The 23,770-nt window shown below is 32.0% G+C and overlaps 1 long non-coding RNA gene across 1 annotated transcript in view; it reads left to right on the forward strand.

Annotated features, from left to right (window-relative positions):
* Positions 1–23,770, forward strand: part of LOC127703806 (uncharacterized) — a 30,396-nt gene that overhangs the window by 1,009 nt on the left and 5,617 nt on the right. The window lies entirely within an intron of this gene.

A 23,770-nucleotide genomic window follows, 5' to 3' on the forward strand; every position in this document is an offset into this window, starting at 1 on the left:
TCAAGAAAACTTTCATTACTGTATTAAATTGCTGGTGTGCCAATTGCTTCACAAAACATCTCTCTAAATTATTAACATCTCTTTGAGCAAAGCCGAGTTTCAGAGCTACTGTGAAACTACCTACATTGAGCATGAAAACATTATACCAAAAATACCAAACTCCAATGCAAATTTAAAAAGGGGAAGTCCTTAAAAACTGACAAAATCAAACCTATCAATTAACGGAACAAGTGAAAAACAACTACCATATTCCTGACCTGGTGCAGGCATTTCCAGAAGGATTTGGTTGGTTAAACCTGGTTTCATAGCAAGCTAAACCTCCAACTTGTATGACAGTTGTTTATAGTTCCGTTATATTGACAAAATTAGATGAGTAACCCAAACAGACATAATTATAGTAAATAAGACGTGGAGACCACAAATCTGCTAAAATACATACAACATACGTTTTTTTGTATAAAGAACATTAAACTTCTCTACTCTTCATTCTGAAATAAAGGACAAATTGGAAAATTATCTCTAATACCGACATCATCATTATTCATAATTTGTTGTCTACTGTCATACTTATTACGATAGTAGGACGTGTTTTTTAGTTTTTCCTCTGTATTTTGTCTGGCGTGAAAATATTTAAACTTTCTCATCAAGGTCAGTTTGTCAAGATAAACATGCAGATTTTGTATCAGCTGTGATACTGTATAGATGTGATTTTTCCTTGAGGTCTTGAATCAGTAGAGATTCTGGAGGACTTGGTTTTTTAAGTTTATATAATGGTTAAACTTTGTAAGCTAAGTTTGTCAATAAGTCGTAAGTAATGTACAATCGTAAATAAACTTGTAAATATATACTGTATTATTTATTTAATGGAATTTACCACAGGATAGATTTTCGTGTCATAGTATGGTTATGTCTGTCTGTCTTTGTCGTTGTCGTCCCCTCACAATTTTTGGGAACAGCAGTGTTGAATTTATTTACATCATATGGATTAGTATAGGCTGTTTTATTCTGATATATTAGGTGCGGTCTTTAATAATTGAATTTGGAATTTAACAGTTTATTTTCACAAAATATATTTTTTGGATTTATAGTAATATTTAGATAATGTTATACGAAAGGATAGTTACAAATGGAATGAAATATTTGTGCATTTATAAGGGAAATTGGAATAGCTTGTCTTTCAAAATGCATAAACGTGAATCGTCTGATAGAAAAATTTGTTTTGGATTTGCTCAACCAAAATTATTAATGGATATGGGGAAAGGATTAAGTTCAACTGTGTTATCAGGTCCAACGCCTAGAATGATTGAAATGCAAATAGAAATTCAGCATTTAACTAAATAGTACAAAACCATTCAGGAAGAAATTTCAAGTGCTCCAACACTACAAAGAGCATCGATTCCGTTAGGGTTCAAACCTTCTAGTAATCAGGGATCGTTTTCACCTAACCGAATTGAAATTGAAAATCCAGTTGTTCGAACGAGTAGATATGCTTCTGTTTCTTAGGAAAATTAGGAAATTCAGTTTGAACTGATATTCAAGTTTAATAATTGGAAGGATAATCAGAAAAGACTGTTTATTGCGGCAAGTCTAAGTGGTAATACGCAATGTGTTTTATCTGATATTGGTCCGATTAAGGAGATATATTATAAATAGATATATAACGTACTGAATAGTAGATTTGGGACGGAAAATTGAACACAGCAACTTAGATTATCCGGAAAAGAAAATATCAAGCATTGCCTGTATTAGTGCGATTATTTAGGAGACTGAGTCGAAAACATATCTAAAATCTCATGCACCTCCGTCATAAAACTTTACTCAATACTCGGGAGTTTTGTGCTCAAAACTCCAAATCCAATAATGTTATTGGTTGATTTCTGAGTCTGAGTACGATAATCGTGCTAAGTTTTATGACCGCAAGGCAAAATGTCAAGCATAGATCATTGCATTGATGCATTAATAACGCGTATACAAGTTTGCGTAAACATAAAGCTCATCTAAAGACACTAGAGGATACAGCTTATTATCTATTGAGCTTGAGGCGATTTTAATTGCAAATAAACAGAGGAAAAATATTTACGTGTACGAATTTTGTTGAACATCTTGTCAAATTAAGACACTATCTGGTGTGGTTGAAAAACTGAGTTCTAAAATAATTAGTCATAAATTATTATTATTTCATATATACATAATAATATGTTTTTCCATGACAAAAGTATTATGCAGAGACAATGTAACAATCATATTACACTACAAACCACTCTCACTATAGAGATATCAACTGGAAATATTTTCTTTAAAAAATTACCTTCTTCAACTCGTGCTTTAATTAACTGATGTTAGATATTAAATAAATTCAGTCATCTCCAAATTTACAAAAGTACTGTCTGAAGACTTTTTCTTTTGGGAACCTAAATATTTCCTTGCTGGAAAAAAGCAGACAAAAGATACGACAAAGATATCGTGCCCTAAGAGTTGATTCATATTGAAATATTTGGGTAAATGACCAAAGTTGTGCTTGTGGGTATTCATTAAAAGATTCGATCCATTTTTTTAGAATGTTAACTTTATTGAATTCTAGGATGCATTTTTTTTAGAAAATATCCAACTCGTATTACTTATTTCCATAGAATATATGTTTTGGAACAGACGGATTTAGTGTTGTTAAGATATTAAAATGTACTCGTATCAAACTGTTATTGTTTAAAAGGAAAAAACGTTACTGCTTACATTTTTGTTATTATACTTAAATATATATTTGCTGTCATCTCGACTTTGTATGTTACATAGTTATTTGGATTAGGTAATGTTACGTTGTTTACCTTGTTTATGCAATAAAATGTGTTTAAAAACAGATTTTACATCACCATTACGAATTTGTTTACGGTTTAAATATATATGAGTCTCAACGTACAATCAACATCTTTAGATACCAGAAAAGTTGTACAATCTGTATATTCCCTATAATGTCCTGTTCCTGATTATGATATTTTTGACTGTCTTAGATTTGCACGGCGGGTGGTACATGCATTGCAGGAGACGCTTTCTATGTCGATACACCCGATCTTGCTGCTTTTGAAGTAATCGCGATTGCCTTTGTTTTTGGTTTTTACCTTGATTTGTATTTTCTTGAAGAAAAATAGATTATTTTTTAACTGCTTTTGAAGTTAGCAAAATCTGTATTTCATATCAGTTTTCGTCAATAGTATACACGATTGCGATTCTTAAAATGTCAATAAAGAAATAGGTATACAATTCCATCAGGGAAAGCTGACCTAAGAAGTAAATGACTATAATCTTAGGTACGATTTGGTCATAAGGATCCCAAAGCTTCTACGTATTACTACATACTTGGTTTTCAAATATCTAAGTTTGAGCGTTCCCGATAAATATAGAAAAGCACTCTTTCTAACGCACGAAATATACAATAATTGGAGCTTAAATTTTCTCCTCGACAACATATATGTACGTTTCGGCGATAAAGTGTATCGACAGGTAGTAGGTACTCCTATTGGCACTAACTGTGCCTCTTTAATAGCAGATTTATTCCTGTATTGCTATGAGTCACAGTTTATGGCCAAACTCAGTAAAGACACGTCATTGTTACATTTGGTTGACACATTCAACAATACCAACCGTTCTCTAAATATACTTCCAAAATTTACCCAAAGGATTTTACTTTAAATAAATCTTAACATGAACAGCAGTAGTTTTCCTTTTCTAGATTTAGACATTTCAATTTCTAAAGGGAAACTCCATGCTAAAATTGAGATGATTTTCATTCCCTGTTGTTAATTTTCCTTTTTTAATCAGAGATGTCCCTTAGGGTCCATCATACGGTGTTTATATATCCCAACTCGTTCGTTATGCCCGTGTGTGTTTTGATGTCATAGATTTCAACGAACGAACTCGATGCATCACTGGTAAATTATTAATTCGGGTATTTCGTTGCCATAAATTACTTATAACATTTACTAAATTCTTTCATAGATACAAAAATTTGATTAGTAAATTTGGCTTTTCCTGTAGAAAACTTAATAAAACGGTATTTCACATCCTATATTTTATGGTAATATTGTACTAAAAGCGCGGAAATCACTATGTAATCCGTGTAAACTCATCGAACATTTAAACAAACTTATTAGTAAAGATATCTCATTAATGTTGTGATAGGATCTTTGAATATTGTGTTCTTTGGCATTAACATCGATTTTGTCCTCAAACAAATTAACAATGATTAAAACATAATTTAATTTGTATTGTTTTCGAATGGTTTTTGGGATGTATAAATACACATTCACGTTAATTTTCTATTTAGAGATTGCTTTATCTATATATAACATTATACATATTTATTGGAAGGTTAAATCCTAACGATCCTACTGTTTGTCGATACTTTTATTTGGGCATTGCACAAGTCATGTCTTCTTTGACTGTCCATGGCGTTAAAAAACTAAATACCTGGGATGTGTTTTAATTTTTTAGTCTGTGATGAATGATTTTTTATTGTTATTTGTTTTGGCTTTTAACTAGCTTTCAGTAACTGCGAGTACACTCAAATCGTACTTTTGTGTTACTATGACTTGTTGACACAATTTGTAATGCATTTCTGTAATTCAATGTTTACTTATTTTATGTTATATCTTTTCTCATTATTTTTAATATGTACCACCTTTGATAAGTATTTAGTATGACGATAAATTTTAACTTCTGTACTCGTAATTTGAACAACAAATTTATTAATTTTGCAAAAAAAAATTACTTCCGTACTCCAAACAACAAAATTAGTATATTTAAATTTACCTGTGTACGTTGTTTTATTTAACGAAATGTTGTCCCAGGTTAGAGTTGTCTTTTTGACACTCTAATCTTGCTACATCTCTTTTTTATTACCTGTAACGTCTATGTTATATAGGCACCTACGTTTCAATATTGTTTTTATATTAGGGATGTCAACTCGGTGAAGATTTACTAATCGAGTACTCGTTAGACTTACCGAACGATACCCGAGTACTCGCTCGGAAAAACATCTACAAAATGGAATCATAAAATCATACACAGTTTACGCATTGTGAGTCGTTGTCTTATGAACGTAAAATAAATAATATTTTTTCCTTAAGAAGGCAATAACATAACATTCTTACAGTAACCGATTAGTCGAGTATCATTTTGGTATTCGATACTCGGTACTACAGAGCGATACTCGAGTACTCGTTGACATCCCCAATTCATATTGTGTCATAGGTCCATCGTTTTCGTTCAGTGTATGTTTACTTGTTTTTGTTTAAATGTCTTTTTGATCGAGTTAAGCCATTTCAACTGATAGTTGATAGTGTGTCTTTTTAGGTTGTAATGTTACACTACTGTCTCAGGTTAGGGTGAAGATTGGCGCCTGTAAAAACGTTTAAACCCGCTGCATTTTATGCACCTGGCCTAAGTCAGAAGCCTGTTGTTCAGTGCTTTTTGTGTGTTGGTGTGATTCATAGGTGTTTCTGGTTTCTCGTTTTCTATATAGAATAGACCGTTGGTTTATCTGTTTGAATTATTTTACACTAGTCATGTTTGGACCCTTTATAGCTTGCTGTTCTGTTTGAACAAAAGCTCCGTACTTTGACCTATAATTTTTAACTTTTTATACATTGTGACTTGGATAGAGAGTTGTCTTATTGGCACTCATACCACATCTTCTAATTTAAAGTAATATTTTCATACAAGTGAATTTTAAAAAGGAGGAGATGATATCAGTCTATTAGGAAAAAATGTCTCTGTTGAAATTATTATGAAATCAATAAGACAAAAAAAAAGATGAGACAACAATGAAAAATGATATTGACATTCCTAATTGAAGTGATAACATTACCACGGTATCAATTTAACTGCAACAGACGCACATGCCTACAGTGATTTTTTTTCAGTGATGCTCGATACCAAAATATTTGAAAATCCAAACATATTAATAACGTTGAAGAGCTGAACAAATCAAAAATGCTTAAAGTAAAGCCAAATATTAGTATGAATTATATAAAACTTTTATTCGTAAATTCCAAGTCAATAAAATCATACAATTGACCTAAAACTAAGGTTGCAACTCCATCCGGCGAAATTTACTCTAGACAGGTTTTTTCGTCTTTGCTTACCTCTTTTTGTAGTTTTTAAGCAAAAAACGTAGATATTTTTGGCTTTTCATACTTTTTACCATGTAATTGAGGTTGGTCTAGAAACACGTTTTTTTTTCATGGAAATATATTTTTTTTACATTCTAAAGGTATCATTCAAATCATGTTGAATAAAATGTTTCCCTCGGTTTTCTTGATTGAGGTTTCCTGATTACAAAGAAGTTGTTGAGGCAAGGGGTTCATATTGGTAACGATAAAGTCACCTCTTCCAAAGTATTGCGATGACACCATGATTTTGTTGACTATAATGAAATATCTATGTCACAGATATCAACATATATGTTTCCAATCCTGTCCTCTTTTCATTCAGAAAGCGACTTTAATCGAAGTTTTTCTCGACATAACCGACGCGACAAGTGCCACTGGTTCCGGGACATCTGCTATCAGACCGGTTGAGTGTGGGGTTTATGTTGATGTTAGTGTTTGGACTATTTGTTGTCTTTTCTTCGTTTTTCTGTTGGATGTAACAAGTCTTCGGATTGCCTGAAGTATTTTGTCTATCAGCTCATAGAAACAAATTTTTTATGTGACCGTGACGTCATCAACGTTTTTTTTCATGACTTACTCCTTAAAAATGAAATTAAGAATAAAATTAAAAAATTATACAAGAGGGACATTCAAACTCCTATGTTCTTAAATAAACAGACAACGCCATGACTTAAAAAAGAAAAAGACCAATAGACAAACTATAGTACATAAAACACAACATAGAAAACTAAAGACTGAGCAACACGAACCCCAACAAAAATTGGTGATGATCTCATGTGCTCTGGAAGGGTAAGCAGATCCTGCTCCACATGTGGCAGCCGTCGTGTTGCTTATGTAATTACAAACCCGGTAATAAGTCTAATTCGGTAGTTCAAATTCGTGAAAAGGATACGGGATTGTAGTTACGACATTAGGAACATTAGGAATGACTGTAAATTTTTCTGTCTTTTCGGAATAATCTAAAATAAATGGTAGACACTTTTAAATAACTAGCTACGCGGGTTATACAGTGTGCACCACATTTTTTATGTTATTTCTTCATAGACAGAAACAAATATTACAGTCATTCATTAGACATGTTTTATTGAAACTGTTTTGAAAATTTGTTTTTTTGAAAATTTGTTTACACTTAAAAAGTCTGGTTTAACCATTGTTTTGAATTCAGTTTATGCATTTATCACGGTTTCTATTTAAACAATCAACTCTTCTTGAATCGGTCGATGAAATGGATTCAATAAGTAAGGTAAAATTGTTTTCTTTGTGTGTTCAATCTTACTTAGTTTGAATTGGATAATTTGCTGATTACTGTTTACAATTGGAATTAAAATAAAAAAGTACCTTTAATTTTTGCAATTTTCATACGCCGTCATTTTGAATTGAACTCCCTTTCTGAAATTAGTAATACGTTACTGATATCGACACATCACAGATCACATATCATGAATATCTCTCGGCTTCCAATTGGTTAAATTAAAATGTCTATCTTATATAGATCAATGTGGTATATCATAATAAGTCTTTATATTAGGATAATAGTCCCTAATATTAAACGATGAATTCATCTGTATCTCGTAATAAACATTTATTCTTATGTAAACTTTTTTGACATGCAAAGGTACAATGGACTCATATGGTTTATGCCTTATATAAACGACGTTTAGTTTGGTATCCGCGAGGTTTGGATGAGTTGCAGAGTTTACCATGTTTATGTTGGGGAAAAAAGATTTTTATTCTTAGTTTATGTCCCTGACTTCAATTTTTGTTCTTTTCATTTTCTTTCCGTTTTTCTTTTATGTCTTTCCAACTTTCCTGGAGAAGATTTTTTTATTTTGTTCTGATTATAATTTTAATTTTTTCAGATTAATTTTTTTTTACACTGTTTATTTGTTTTTCTTTTATGTCTTTCCAACTTTCCGGGAGAAGATTTTTTTATTTTGTTCTGATTATAATTTTAATTTTTTCAGATTAATTTTTTTTTTACACTGAGTATTATTTAACAAGGTGTGGCTTGGATATTTTGTATATAATATCAAAGAGTTTATATGCTTCAAACATGCCTAACTATGTACTTTTTAGATCCATAGGATGTGAACTGTTTTATATTTCAAACAGGAAAAACATGGTTTACTTATTGGTTGAAATTAGATTCTAACTTGATTTGAATAATTTCGTGTACTTTGTGGTTTTGTCTATGTGTTGTTGTTTTTCGTGCAGATCTAATAAGTCAAGCTTTTTGGAAATGATTTTTACATTTTGCATCTATGTATTGATGCTAAATCCCCGATCTAGATTAAAATTGAGAGGTGGGCATGTTAAACCCCGCAAAATCCTCAATGTGACTCACCTACTTTGGAGCTCTCGTCTACGTCATAAACAGATGAACCAGAAAATTTAAATTGTCTATATAGATAACAGTAGCAGATAGACATTTTATACATAATTTGTCAATATTTACTCCATGTCGTCGATATCGACATTTGAAACAAACCAGGAAAAACTAAATTATCTATTAAGATAACTGTAGCTGATAGACATTTGAAACATGAGTTATCGATCAACTAGATGAGGTCGGTATCGACGGCTTAAACAGACGAACTAGGAAATACTAAATTGTATGTATAGATAACTGTAGGAGATAGATATTTGGGACATAATTTGTCGATATCGAATCAATGTCGACGATATCGTCGATATCGACAACTGTATTAAATGAATATAGTATAAATTCATTGAAAAAACAAATCTGGTGAGGAAAATTTTTAAAGTCTTATTTGAAATTGTACAACATTTATTAATTTTTACATTGCCAAATTACAAAAGTTAATGTAGAACATAAAGTAAATGAAATGAACAGAGAATATCATGAAGAAATTGTCTAAGTGTTGATAAGGAATTGATTTCGTTGTTTTCGACAGCTTAAAAGAGAAACTAGTAGAAACTAAATTGTCTTCATGGAGAATTGTATCAGATAAACATTTGGATCACAAACTGTCGAGTTACCTATCATATTTAACTCAACTCCCTTTTAAGTATATAACAACCATTCATTTTTCGAATCAGTTAAAAGTAAGCAAATATTTGACACCGTAAATGACACTTTAGAACGAAAAAAAATATTTTCATATCAAAATATGTTCATATGAGGTGGAAAAAACCTTAAAGTGTTCACTCAACAATTGGTTTTTAATATTTTTTTTCTTCTGCCACTTTCATTTATAAAATGTCACTTTTGTTTAACAGCATGTCAATAAGATATTTTGTATATGATATCGAACATTTATTGGACTTTTGAAAGTCATTCATTTAAAAGAATATTTGTTGACGTGGTAGTAATATCCTTCTGTACTGGTTTTCTCGTTATCGTGCTTCTCAAATGGTAAAAGATGTTGCTTAAATTTTTTTTCTCAAAGACATAATTGTTCGTTTTGTCCTCAAGATCCTCTGTTCAGTTTGGACCGAAGCAATTTTGTTTCATATAATAAAAGATATTTCCTTTTTGTTCTCGACATTAATGATATGTCCATGTTACTCATTATTCTTCAGTTATGGAGACATAGAATCTTTTTATTTGGCTTCATCGGTCGACAAAACAAAAATAATTTTTACGGTAAACATGTATTTATATGTGATCTCAATCAACCAACCAAACAAAAAACGTCCCCGTTTTACTCTGAATAATAGGGAACGAACACTATCTAATAACATAGAAATCGCATAACGGGGGCCGTTGAATTATCTGTAAAACTGTAATCAGATAAAAACATAACATCTAACTAAAATAAAATTCTGCTATGCAAACATCTATAGTCCAATTGGTGAACTTTCTTTAAAAAAAAATGAAAATTGTTGTGTAAAACGACAAAGACCCAAATTGAAAAAGGCATGCAAATGAATAAAGGCGATCAGACATCCTGTTACCTGTAAATGAATAGGAGTGAGTGTTTGATTGATTGTTGGTTGCTGAACGTCCAGTGGCAAATATTGTATGTATGTTCAGGACAAGGACAAATAAACAATAAATATAATAGGTAGGACTTGGGGTTATGGTAGTGGGTAATCTGGACTGCCACTTAAAAATAAGGATAAGTTGGATAGGAAGATTTTGCCTTCCAACAGGCAATCTACGGGCCCATCAAAGAGTTGATGCAAGAATTCTTAACGTACAAAGAGCGTGGCACTCACTTTATACGAGGCATCGAATTTAACGTTTCCCTTATGGCAATATTTCTACTCCCCAGTCAAAAAATACATTAAATTTTTTTTATTCATATATAGAAACTAGAATAAATTAAGGACCAAATTTCCACCGAAATAAACAAAATGCACACACATACCAAATAAATAAAACTGAACTTCCATGGATCCCTACAAGAAAGAAAAACTTATCAAGGAAGATGTAAGAACATATTTTTTTATGGTTGTTTCAATCCTTGCATTTTTCTATTAATAACATCTATTAAATACAAACAAACTTGTTGCACGGACCAGAAAAGAAATCTACGCCACCTTCTTCTTTTTTGCTTGATCCTTGAGATCCAGTCTTATGTATTTAATCGAGGAATTGCCATCCCTCCACTCAGTCTCTTGTTTGGAGGGAAAGGGTGAATTATTTTGTTCCTGTTCTTTGGTTAAAGAATGTGTGTTAAAAAATTGAAAACAACACGTTTAATAATTGCATGCGTCCGAAGCACTTTTCTGGATTTACCTTCATCAGGAACGCTCAATGCCAAACATTTGAAATCCGAACGATGTATAAGTACCGAAACATTTGAAGAGCTATATGACAAAAATACCTAAAACAAATAGCCAAATTTATCTAAGGTCAACTTTGCCTGAGGGAGTTGAAACCTTAGTTTCTTTATAATTTCAAAATTTATAAACGGACAATTTTAGAAAAGTTTGTTATAAATCATGTCAGTACCGAAGTACTGACTACTGACCTGATGATACCCTCGGGGACTGATAGTCCACCATCAGAGGTATCGACCCAGTGATGTAAAAAATTAAAAACAACACATTTAAAAATTTCATGCGTCCGAAGCGCTTTTCTACGCTTTTAAACATTTGTCACTGACGTCATACAATCAATCAACCAAGCAAGCAAGCAATAAATCAATCGTTCAACAAAAGCGACCACCACCACAAGCAATTGTTTGATAAAACAAGATTTTAAATTTTGTTTGTTATTAGGTCTTTCCTTTTTTCTGTAGAAGTACCTTTTGATTTTGTTCTGATTATTATTAGGTCTTTCCACTTTTCTGTGGAAAGACCTATTGTTTTTGTTCTGATTATTATTATTCTTTTTTTTTCTTTCTTCCGCCAAACTTTGTAAGAGTTATCTCCCCATTCACTGTTTATCTTGTGTGTGCATCTCCTTCGTAACAAAAAAGATACCGACAAAATTCTTTTTCTGAATTGTTCGTTACATCCTCAGGAATTTTTGACTTATTTGGATCGAAACGATCCGGTGACATTTTACAGGAGTTATCTACCCTTCACTATTTACTATATCGGTATGTCAGTGTAACTCATTAACCGTTAGCTGTAAAGACCGAGGAACTTTTGATTTGAGATCCTTGAGTCATAACTTGGAAAATCAGGTCAAGGTCAAAGTTCAAGGTCATATTCTAAATTTTGCCCTTTGATAGTGTGTGCATCTCCTCTCAAACTATGAAACCTAGATACAAAAGAATTGATGCAAAATGTTTGGGTTGTTGAGAGGGAAAAATGGTATATTTGGTCCAAAGCTATCTGATGATATCTTATAGGAGTTATTGCCCCTAAAATGTTATAATTTAAGGTAAATCGAATATAACTTCATTCTGGTACATGATAAAGCCATAGTGTCTTTTGCAAAGGGTTGAGTAACATATGGCCTTGAAAAATATCAACCGGAAGTGACCTTGAGCAAACTGGAAGTAGCTGTTTTTGCAGTAATTCACGGAAAAAATACTTAAAAACAACATATTTTAAAAATCAATACGCCATTACCTTTTAATGACACCTAGAGTCGCCTTTTGAAAACCGGAAGTAGCTAATTATCTCCCCCATTTGAAAGAAAAATATATGAAAACCAAATATTTTCGGAATCCGAGGAAAGTAAGCTATCATATGAGACCGGAAATGACATTTTCGTAACAGGAAGTAGCAAATTATCTCCCAAGATTTAGTCAAAAGTATATAGAATCTATATATTTTTATAATCAGTATAAAGAAACCTATGATTGAATGCAAATAGTTACTGTTGATTAACCAGAAGTAGCTTCTTATCAATTACTTAGAAATTAATTTGGAAAGACCTTCAATTGTTCTCTGAACAATTGGTTTTTAATTATTAGGTCTTTCCACTTTTCCGTGGAAAGACCTATTGATTTTGTTCTGATTATTAGGTCTTTCCACTTTCCGTGGAAAGACCTTTTGATTTTGTTCTGATTTGTTTTTTTTTTTCTTCCGCCTAATTTTTTTCTTTCGCTGTGTTCTTGTTTTATAAGATGTCGCTTATATATTTGGAATATGATATCGTACAGTTTATACGCTTTTGAAACTAACACTGCTTAACCGAACACTTTACGTTGTTAGAGTTATCTCCCCAAACACTGTTTTTTCTTGTGGCCACTACTCCTTCGCAACCGTAAAAGTTAACGACAAATTTATTTTGCCAAATTGATCGTTACATCTTCAGGATTAGGATGACCATTTGGATCGAAACTATCTGGAGACTCCATATGAGAGTTATTCCCCCTTATGCATTTGATATAAGTGATATGCATTTCTAACTGGTAAACCATAAGTGATAGACACCTAGGGTCTCTTGATTTGAGGTCCTTGGTCCAAAAAAATGAAAATTAGGTCAAGGTCATAGGTCAAGGTCATATTCTAAATTTTGATTTTTTCTTATTTTCACTTCTTTCCAAAAACCGTATAAGATATCGACAAATTATTTTTACTAAATTGTTAGTTGCGACATGTAACACGTAAATTTTGATTGCAAGGGTACGTTGACCGTAAAAGAGAGTTTTCTCCCTTTTTATATTTAAAATTACATGTATGGTGGTATAACTCATTTACCAAGTATAATAAAGACCTAGGGTAATTTGATTAAAGGTCCTTGGTTTATGACCTTGAAATTGAGCTCAAGGTCAAAGTTTAAATTGACATTCTAGATTTTGACCTTTGCTTTAACTTCATATTTAGACACGATAAAGCTATGGGACTCTTTTAATTAGGTTGTAATTTACATGGGCTTTAAAAATTCAACCGGAAATGACTTTGTGTAAACCGGAAGTAGCTTTGTTTTGTACTTATTTGATGTTAAAGTATATAGAACCATATATTTTTGGAATCAGTGTCAAGTAAACTATCAAATAATACCAGAAGAGACATTTTTCAGACCGGAAGTAACAAATTATCTCCCTTATTTCAATAAAATTGTATAGAAACCATATATTTTTGGAATCAGCGTACATTAAGGTATCATTTGACACTGTATATGACACTTTAGACCGTATTTTAATATTTTCATATCAAAATGAATCGTAAGAAGTGGAAAGACCTTCAATTGTTCTCTGAACAATTGGTTTTTAATTAGGTCTTTCCACTTTTCCGTGGAAAGACCTATTGATTTTGTTCTGATTATTATTAGGTCTTTCCACTTTTCTGTGGAAAGACCTATTGGTTTTCTTCTGATTATTATTAGGTCTTTCCACCTTTCCGTGGAAAAACATTTTGATTTTGTTCTGATTATTATTATTATTATTTTTTTTTTCTTCCGACTAATTTTTATTCTTGCGTAGTATTGTTGTTTCATAAGATGTCGCTTAGATATTTAGAATATGATATCATATAGTTTATACGCTTTAAAAATTGACAACTGCTAAACCGAACACTTTACGCTGTAAGAGTTATCTCCCCAAACACTGTTTTTTTCTTGTGACCACTACTCCTTCCCAACCGTAAAAGAGTACGACAAATTTATTTTACTAAATTGCTCGTTACATCTTCAGGATTAGGATATTTATTTGGACCGAAGCTTTCCGGAGACTCCATATGAGAGTTATTTCCTCTTATGCATTTTATATAAGTAATATGCATTTCTAACTGGTAAACCATAAGTGATAGAGACATAGGGTCTTTTGATTTGAGGTCCTTGGTCCAAAAAATAGAAAATTAGGTCAAGGTCAAAGGTCAAGGTCATATTATAAATTTTGATTTTGGCTTATTTTCACTTATTTTCAAAAACCGTATAACATCTCGACAAATTATTTTTACTTAATTGTTAGTTGCGACATGTAACTTATAAATTTTTGTTGAAAGGGTGCGTACACAATAAATGGGAGTTTTTGCCCATCTTATATTAAGAATTATGCGTAAAGTGATATTACTCATTTACCATACATATCAAAGACCTAGGGTCTTTTGATTCGAGGTCCTTGGTTTGTGACCTTGAAATTGAGGTCAAGGTCATAGGTTAATAGGACGTTCTAGATTTTGACCTTTGCTTTAAATTCATCTTTTATACATCATAAAGCCATAGGAACTGACATTTTAGACTGATTTTTAATATTTTAATATCAAAAAAGATCTTTACTGGTGGAAAGACCTTCAATTGTTCTCTGAACAATTGGTTTTTAATTATTATTATTTTTTTTTCTTCCGCCTAATTTTTTTCTTGCGTAGTATTGTTGTTTCATAAGATGTCGCTTAGATATTTGGTATATGATATCGAACAGTTTATACGCTTTTGAAACTGACAACTGCTTAACCGAATACTTTACGTTGTAAGAGTTATCTCCCCAAACACTGTTTTTCTTGTGGCCACTACTCATTCGCAACCGTAAAAGATAATGACAAATTTATTTTACCAAATTGCTCGCTATATCTTCAGGATGTTGAGTTTGGTTTTCACTGAAGCGTTCCGGAGACTCCATATGAGAGTTATATACCCTTATGCATTTGATATAAGTGATATGCATTTCTAACTGGTAAACCATAAGTGATAGAGACCTAGGGTCTTTTGATTTGAGGTCCTTGGTCCAAAAAAAAAAGAAAATTTGGTCAAGGTCATATTCTAAATTTTGATTTTGGCTTATTTTCACTTCTTTTCAAAAAACGTATAAGATATCGATAATATATTATTACTAAATTATTAGTTGCGACATGTTGTAACACATAAATTTTGGTTTAAAGGGTGCGCTGACATTAAATTAGTGTTTTCTCCCCTCTTGTATTTAAAAATACGCGTATGGTGATATAACTCATTAACCATATATAACTAAGACATAGGGTCTTTTGATTTGAGGTCCTTGGTTTATGACCTTGAAATTGAGCTCAAGGTCATAGGTAATATTGACGTTCTAGATTTTGACCTTTGCTTTTACCTCATATGTATACATGATAAAGCCATGGGACTTTTTGCATTAGGTTGCAAGCCATTTGACCTTGAAAAATCCAACCGGAAGTGACCTTGTGTAAACCGGAAGTAGCTATTTTTTGTACATATTTAATATAAAAGTATATAGAACCATATGTTTTTGGAATCAGTGTCAAGTAAACATTTAAATTATACTGGAAGTGACATTTTTCAAACCGGAACTAACAAATTATCTCCCTTATTTAAAAAAAATGTAAAGAAACCATATATTTTTGGAATCAGCGTACAATAAGCTATCATTTGACGTTAGAAATGACATTTTAAATCGAATTTTAATATTTTCATATCAAAATAGATCTTTATGGGTGGAAAGACCTTCAATTGTTCTCTGAACAATTGGTTTTTAATTTTTTTTTCTTCCGCCTAAATTTTGTTTACGCGCAGTATTGTTATTTCACAAGATGTCGCTTAGATATTTGGTATATGATATCAAACAGTTTAGACGCTTTTAAAACTGACACCATTGAACCAAATACTTTACATTGTAAGAGTTATCTCCCCAAACACTGTTTTTCTTGTGGCCACTACTCCTTCGCAACCGTAAAAGATTACGACAAATTTATTTTACCAAATTGCTCCCTATATCTTCAGGATGTTGAGTTTGGTTTTCACCGAAGCGTTCCAGAGACTCCATATGAGAGTTTTTTCCCCTTATGCGTTTGATATAAGTGATATGCATATGAAATCATAAACCGTAAGCCGTATAAACCTAGAGTTGTTTTATTTGAGGTCCTTGGGTCCCAACTGAGAAAATGAGGTCAAGGTTAAAGGTCAAGGTCATGTTCTAAATTTTGACATTCACTTCAAGCTGCTTTTACTCAGAAAAAAGATAGGGGTAAAATTTAAAAAATGTGATCAAAATGTTAGTCGTGACATGATTTAACTGGAGATTTTTTGTCGTAATGTTACGAGTCATTTTTTGGGGGGTTCCATGCCACTGAAATGGAAAAATGAACAAATTAACTAATTATAGCTTCAAACTTTACAGCTATCATGATGCGTACATGCAATTTATATTTGTTAATCATCCAAGGCCCACAACCACCCCTCTAGACCCCACCCCTCCCCTTTTTTTGAATCCCATTTCTATTTTATTATAAAAATGCTAATCCTTCTTTTTTATGAATAAACTTCTTTCTGAAATACAAATCCATTCCTGCAAAATCTGCTCCAATTCATGTATTTCTGAAAATTAATCGATAAACGTTTTGTTAAAGTACTATAACACCAGCATTAATTTTGTATGCACGCAATGAATGAGTCGACCAGTGGTCAGCGCTCGGACAATAGTTTACCTGTAAAATAAATCGAGAAAATATATTTTCCGTTAGCAGTATAAATCACGTGCAGTCCGCTTGACGTTCCAATCTGGATTGAGAAATTAAAATCAATGGCGTAGAAATCCCTCAAAAGTTCGTAAATAGTAGTAAAATCCTAGAATCAAATTTCTAAGCATGCATTAAAAAACAAATCTGTGTTCCCGTAAATATATGCACGAAAAAAGCATGCATGATATTCCGACATCAATGACCTGTAAATGAAAGAAAATTTAAATCCGTTAGCTGACAATCTTTATACACAGGTCTGGTCTTGACGACAATCCCACTGCAACTAAATTTTAAAAACAGTCTTCCTGTGTATATCGATCAGCTTGGTGACGTCACGATCACACCAACCGTCCGGTGCAGCGCGTGCTACCTAAAATAAAATAGGGGTTTTCCCCTTTTTGAAAAGAATATTAAAATGTGCACGTAGGTTAAATACAAAAGATCCATGCAGGTCAGGTCCGATGTCCTTTAATTATAAAATTGAAAACAATGCACACACAATAAGTAAATAAGACACAAGTACTGGGAAGCCTTATAAAAAAAGAGAACATTTATAAAGGAAAATGCAAGGATACTTTTTGTAAGTGTGCTTAAATCCTTGCATGTTCCTACGAATGTCATAATTTGAATATAAATAAACATGTTGCAAGGACCCGTTTTCGCGGTTCCTAGAGCCTAGGTCCCAAGTGTTTAAACACAGCCACTAGGCTCTCAATTCATTTTCGCGTATTCCTCAAGCCTAGGTCCCAAGTGTTTAAACACGGCCACTAGGCTCTCAATGCCTTTTTCACGTGTTCACTGTTTAAACACGGGCACTAGACTCTCAATTCCCTTTTTGCGTTGTCCTAGTGGATCGGCCCCGTGTGTTTAACCAAACCACCTACCTACCAACCAACCAACCATTACATGCTTGTTGTGGTCCCTTGTGTTTAATACAGGTCCAAGATCTCATTTGTTTCGTGTTTGCTTGTTCGAAGCGACCCTATCTCACGTGTGTAATCAATCAATCAATCAATCAATCAATCAATCAATCAATCAATCAATCAATCAATTAATCAATCAATCAATCATGTTTCGGAGGGGAAAGACCGTTAACAATTGTTTTTAAAACAATAGATTTATATTTATTAGGTCTTTCCACTTTTCTGTGGAAAGACCTATTGGTTTTCTTCTGATTATTACACTACAAACCAGTAAAAGTCCAGAAATGTCCTATATCTGTACTCGACTGTACTGATTTTTACTCGGCCAGTCTGAATTGGTCTGAATTTTTCTCGACATTACTCGACCCCAGTCTTAACCATACTCGACTGTACTGATTTGTACTTGACCCTTATCTTTGCCATTGAAAATAATCTGAACTATTACTGGACCAGTCTGAAACAGTCTTAACCCATTCTCGACCTGTACTCGACCTATTTTTTTCAGTCTAAAACATACTCGACCAAAGGTCTGAACAATACTCGACCAGTCTGAACCATACTTCACCCAAAAACCTCTACTTTTTCTAAATTTTAACTGTTAAAATAACTTTCTTTTTAACTGACATGACAACAGCCACAATAAAATAAAGATATATTATCAAAACAGATTTTTACATTCTTACATGATTCTCAGATTTATCGAATAGAGATAGTTAAATCAAATTATCTTATATAATAATTTAATTATATTAATTTTAAAGTTTTAGAGTTTTGTTAAAAAAAGATTTTCTTTTACCTAAAAACCACACCTATACTCAGGGTAATTAAACCTTATTAAGGTGCTTCTTGTTTGGCATGTGTTTTTTTTTTTATTAATTTTCCTAAATTCCTAAATAAAAACTACATAGGTTTCATGGTTACGTACAAAAAATGTACAATAGTTATATAATTATCTTTTTAATGAGGTAACAACAGCCAACAAATTCACTGAAATTGTTTAACCTTATTTTAGAAATATATCTAATAATAATTTGGGATATATTATATACAATATATATCAAAAAGGGATAAAAATTAAAGAAATTAATAAAATTGTTCTTCTGATCAGTGGTGAAGTATAAAGTAATACCTCCTGCTTAGGGAAAACTCATGAAAAAGATCACACCTGGTCAGAGGGTATTAATTAAATTCTAAATAACATTCATTCAAAATTGCAACATCCTGTGAAACTTAAATCGCAAGGCCTTTTGAATTCACTCGATAAGTAATACACGAGTTTAAGAAAAATAGGGCTTTCTTTTTACCTGTAAAACACACATGTACTGAGGTATTAAACCGTATTTAAGTGCTTTTTGTATGCCATATCTTTAATTTTGACAAAAATTATTTAAATTAAATTGAAATCAATTTTTACTGTAACTTTGGAACACATTTACTTTTTTAAAAGTTTATCACAGGATTACTATGGAAGTTCTATTATCATGATTATATTAAATTCTTGGTATAACAAAACAAAGGTGTCATTTTTAAAATTTATTAAGTTGCTTTCTATGCTATTTTATATATATTTTAATAAAAAAAATGTTCACTGCATTATTTACTAAACTCAACTGACACCATAAATCTATACGAGGTGCAAGTTAATGGTGAAAATTGTCCAGTAACCATAAAATATATCTGAAACATTCAAAAAATTTTGAATAACATTGAAAATATTAGTCACAATTCAGTTTTGAGATTATTTGATCAGCTTGTTTTATTTTTATTTTAAAAGTGATATATATGTATGTATATAAGTGTTGATGAATATTGTGATGAAGTTATATTATGTTTATTGTGAAATTTTGGGTTCAATGCTATATTGAATACATTTTTAATTTCAAATTGTTGTTCAAATTTCTAGCCAGGGGAAATAGATGTTGTTAAAAACAGTTCTTAAATTGATGAAATACAATAGATAGATACAAAAAATAGGTCTAGGTTGGTTAAGACTTAGTCGAGTATGGTTCAGACTAGGTCGAGTATGGTTCAGACTAGGTCGAGTATGGTTCAGACTAGGTCGAGCATGGTTCAGACTAGGTCGAGCATGGTTCAGACGCGTATAAAATGGTTAAGTACTGGTCGAGTAAGGGTCGAGTACAAGTTCAGACTGTTAAGTATTGTTCAGACTACAGTCGAGTATTATCAAGTAAATTTCAGACCAATTCAGACTGGTCGAGTAAAAATCAGTACAGTCGAGTACAGATATAGGCCATTTCAGACTTTAACTGGTTTCTAGTGTTAGGTCTTTCCACTTTTCCGTGGAAAGACCTATTGATTTTGTTCTGATTATTAGGTCTTTCCACTTTTCTGTGGAAAGACCTATTGTATTTGTTCTGATTATTAGGTCTTTCCACTTTTCTGTGGAAAGACCTATTGGTTTTCTTCTGATTATTAGGTCTTTCCACTTTTCTGTGGAAAGACCTATTGGTTTTCTTCTGATTATTTTTTTTTTTTTTCTTCCGCCTAATTTTGTTCTTGCGATAAATATTTGTTTCGCAATATGTCGCTTAGATATTTGGTATATGATATCGATCAGTTTATGCGCCTTGAAATTTACCCTGCGAAACCAAATAATTTTCTCTGTAGGAGTTATCTCCCCGAACACTGTTTTCCTTGTGCACGCATCTCCTCCGTAACCGTAAAAGAAAGCGACAAATTTATTTTACCAAATTGCTCGTTATATCCTCAGGATGTTTTGTCCAATTTTGACCGAAGCGATACGTAAACTCCATATGAGAGTTATTTCCCCTTCTGTATTTGACATAAGGGATATATAAATGTAAAGCATGAATGGTAAGTGATAGGGACCTAAGGTATATTGATTTGAGTTCCATGGTTCATTTAAATGAAATTGAGGCCAAGGTCAAAGGTCAAGGTCATATTCTAAATTTTGACTTTTCCTTGTTATTTGATCTCTGTCACTTTTAAAATTACAAATTAAAGAACTAGTACAAAATGTTTGCTTAATTGTGATTAAGATATGATACATTTGGTCTGAAATAATCCAATGGTATCTTATATGAGTTATTGTCCCTGAAATGATTCAATTTAAGGTTAATTGATTATTACTCCAACTTGGTACATGATAAAGCCATAAGATCTTTTGCAAAATGTTGGGTGACATATGACCTTGAAAAATGTCAACCGGAAGTGACCTTGAGTGAACCAGAAGTAACCATGTTTGCACTTATTTCATGTAGAAGTACATAGAAACCATATATTTTTTGAATGGTCATACATTAATCTATCATTTGAGACCGGAAGTGATATTTTATAAACCGGAAGTAGCATATTATCTCCCTTATTACAGGCATAAGTATATATAAACCATATATTTTTGGAATCAGTGTAAATTCAGCTATCATATGAGACCAAAAGTGACATTTTTTAAACCGGAAGTAGCCAATTATCTCCCTTTTTACAGGCAAAAGTATATATAAACCATATATTTTTGGAATCAGTGTAAATAAATCTATCATATGAGACCGGAGGTGACATTTTCTAAACCGGAAGTAGCCAATTATCTCCCTTTTTACAGGCAAAAGTATATATAAACCATATATTTTTGGAATCAGTGTAAATGAAGCTATCATATGAGACCAGAAGTGACATTGTCTAAACCGGAAGTTGACAATCATCTCCCTTATTTCAGGCAAAAATCTATAGAAACCATATGTCTATTGAATCAGTATGAAGAAACCTATGATTGGACGCCAATAGTAGCTTTGAGTAAACCAGAATTAGATTCTCATCAATTATTTAGAAAATTGATGTGGAAAGACCTTCAATTGTTCTCTGAACAATTGGTTTTTAATTTTTTTTTTTTTCTTCCGCCTAATTTTGTTCTTGCGATAAATATTTGTTTCGAAATATGTCGCTTAGACATTTGGTATATGATATCGAACAGTTTATGCGCCTTTGAAATTTACCCTGCGAAACCAAATAATTTTCTTTGTAGGAGTTATCTCCCCGAACACTGTTTTCCTTGTGCACGCATCTCCTCTGTAACCGTAAAAGAAAGCGACAAATTTATTTTACCAAATTGCTCGTTATATCCTCAGGATGTTTTGTCCAATTCTGACCGAAGCGATACGTAAACTCCATATGAGAGTTATTTCCCCTTCTGTATTTGACATAAGGGTATAATTATATTGATATATAAATGTATAGAATGAATGGTAGGTGATAGAGACCTAAGGTATATTGATTTGAGTTCCTTGGTTCATTTTAATTAAATTGAGGCCAAGGTCAAAGGTCAAGGTCATATTTTAAATTTTGACTTTTCCTTGTTATTTGATCTCCTCTGTCACTTTTAAAATTACAAATTAAAGAACTAGTGCAAAATGTTTGCTTAATTGTTATTAAGATATGATACATTTGGTCTGAAACAATCCAATGATATCTTATAGGAGTTATTGTCCCTGAAATGATTCAATTTAAGGTTAATTGATTATTACTCCAACTTGGTACATGATAAAGCCATAGGGTCTTTTGCAAACTGTTGGTTGACATAAGACCTTAAAAAAAATAAACCGGAAGTGACCTTTAGTGAACCGGAAGTAGTATTTTTTGCACTTATATCATGGAAAAGTACCTAGAAACCATATATTTTTTGAATGATCATAGGTTAACCTATCATTTTAGACCGGAAGTGACATTTTATATACCGGAAGTAGCATATTATCCCCCTTATTACAGGCATAAGTATATACAAACTATATATTTTTGGAATCAGTGTGAATAAAGCTCTCATATGAGACCGGAAGTGACATTTTCTAAACCGGAATTTGGCAATTATCTCCCTTATTTCAGGCAAAAGTATATAGAAACCATTTATTTATTGAATTAGTATAAAGAAATCTATACTTTAACCTATTAATAACTTTGAGTAAACCAGAAATAGCTTCCTATCAATAATTTAGAAAATTGATGTGGAAAGACCTTCAATTGTTCTTTGAACAATTAGTTTTTAATTCTTTTTTTTTTCTTCCGCCAAACTTTGTTCTTGCGATAAATTTTTGTTTCACAATATGTAGCTTAGACATTTTTTTTAATGTATCGTACAGTGTATGCGCTTTTAAATTTTACCCTGCTAAGCCGAACAATTTTCTTTGTAAGAGTTATCTATTCATTCACTGTTTATATTGTGTGTGCATCTCCTTCGTAACAAAAAAAGATACCGACAAAAATTCTTTTTCTGAATTGTTCGTTACATCCTCAGAAATTTTTGGCTAATTTGGATCGTAGCGGTGACATTTTACAGGAGTTATCTACCCTTCACTATTTATTATATCGGTATGTCAGTGTAATTCATTAACCGTTAGCTGTAAAGACCTAAGGACTTTTGAGATCCTTGAGTCATAACTTGGAAAATCAGGCCAAGGTCAAAGGTCAAGGTCATATTCTAAATTTTTGCCTCTGATAGTGTGTGCAACTCCTCTCAAACTATGAAAGCTAGATACAAAAGAATTGATGCAAAATGTTTGGGTTGTTGAGAGGAAGAAATGGTATATTTGGTCCAAAGCTATCTGATAATATTTTATAGGAGTTCTTGCCCCTAAAATGATAAAATTTAAGGTAAATCGAATATAATTTCATTCTGGTACATGTTAAAGCCGTATTGTCTTTTCCAAAGGGTTGAGTGACATATGACCTTGAAAAATATCAACCGGAATTGACCTTGTGCAAACATAAAGTAGCTTTTTTTGCAGTAATTCACGGGAAAAAATACTTACAAACTATCTATTTTAAAAATCAACATACAATAACCTTTTAATAACACCTAATATCGCCTTTTAAAAACCGGAAGTGGTTAATTATCTCCCTCATTTGAAAGAAAAATATATAAAAAAAAACATATATTTTCGGAATCAGTGGAAAGTA

This window comes from Mytilus californianus, unplaced genomic scaffold (assembly GCF_021869535.1).
Source record: "Mytilus californianus isolate M0D057914Y unplaced genomic scaffold, xbMytCali1.0.p SCAF_51, whole genome shotgun sequence".
NCBI classification, from domain to species: Eukaryota; Metazoa; Mollusca; class Bivalvia; order Mytilida; family Mytilidae; genus Mytilus; species Mytilus californianus.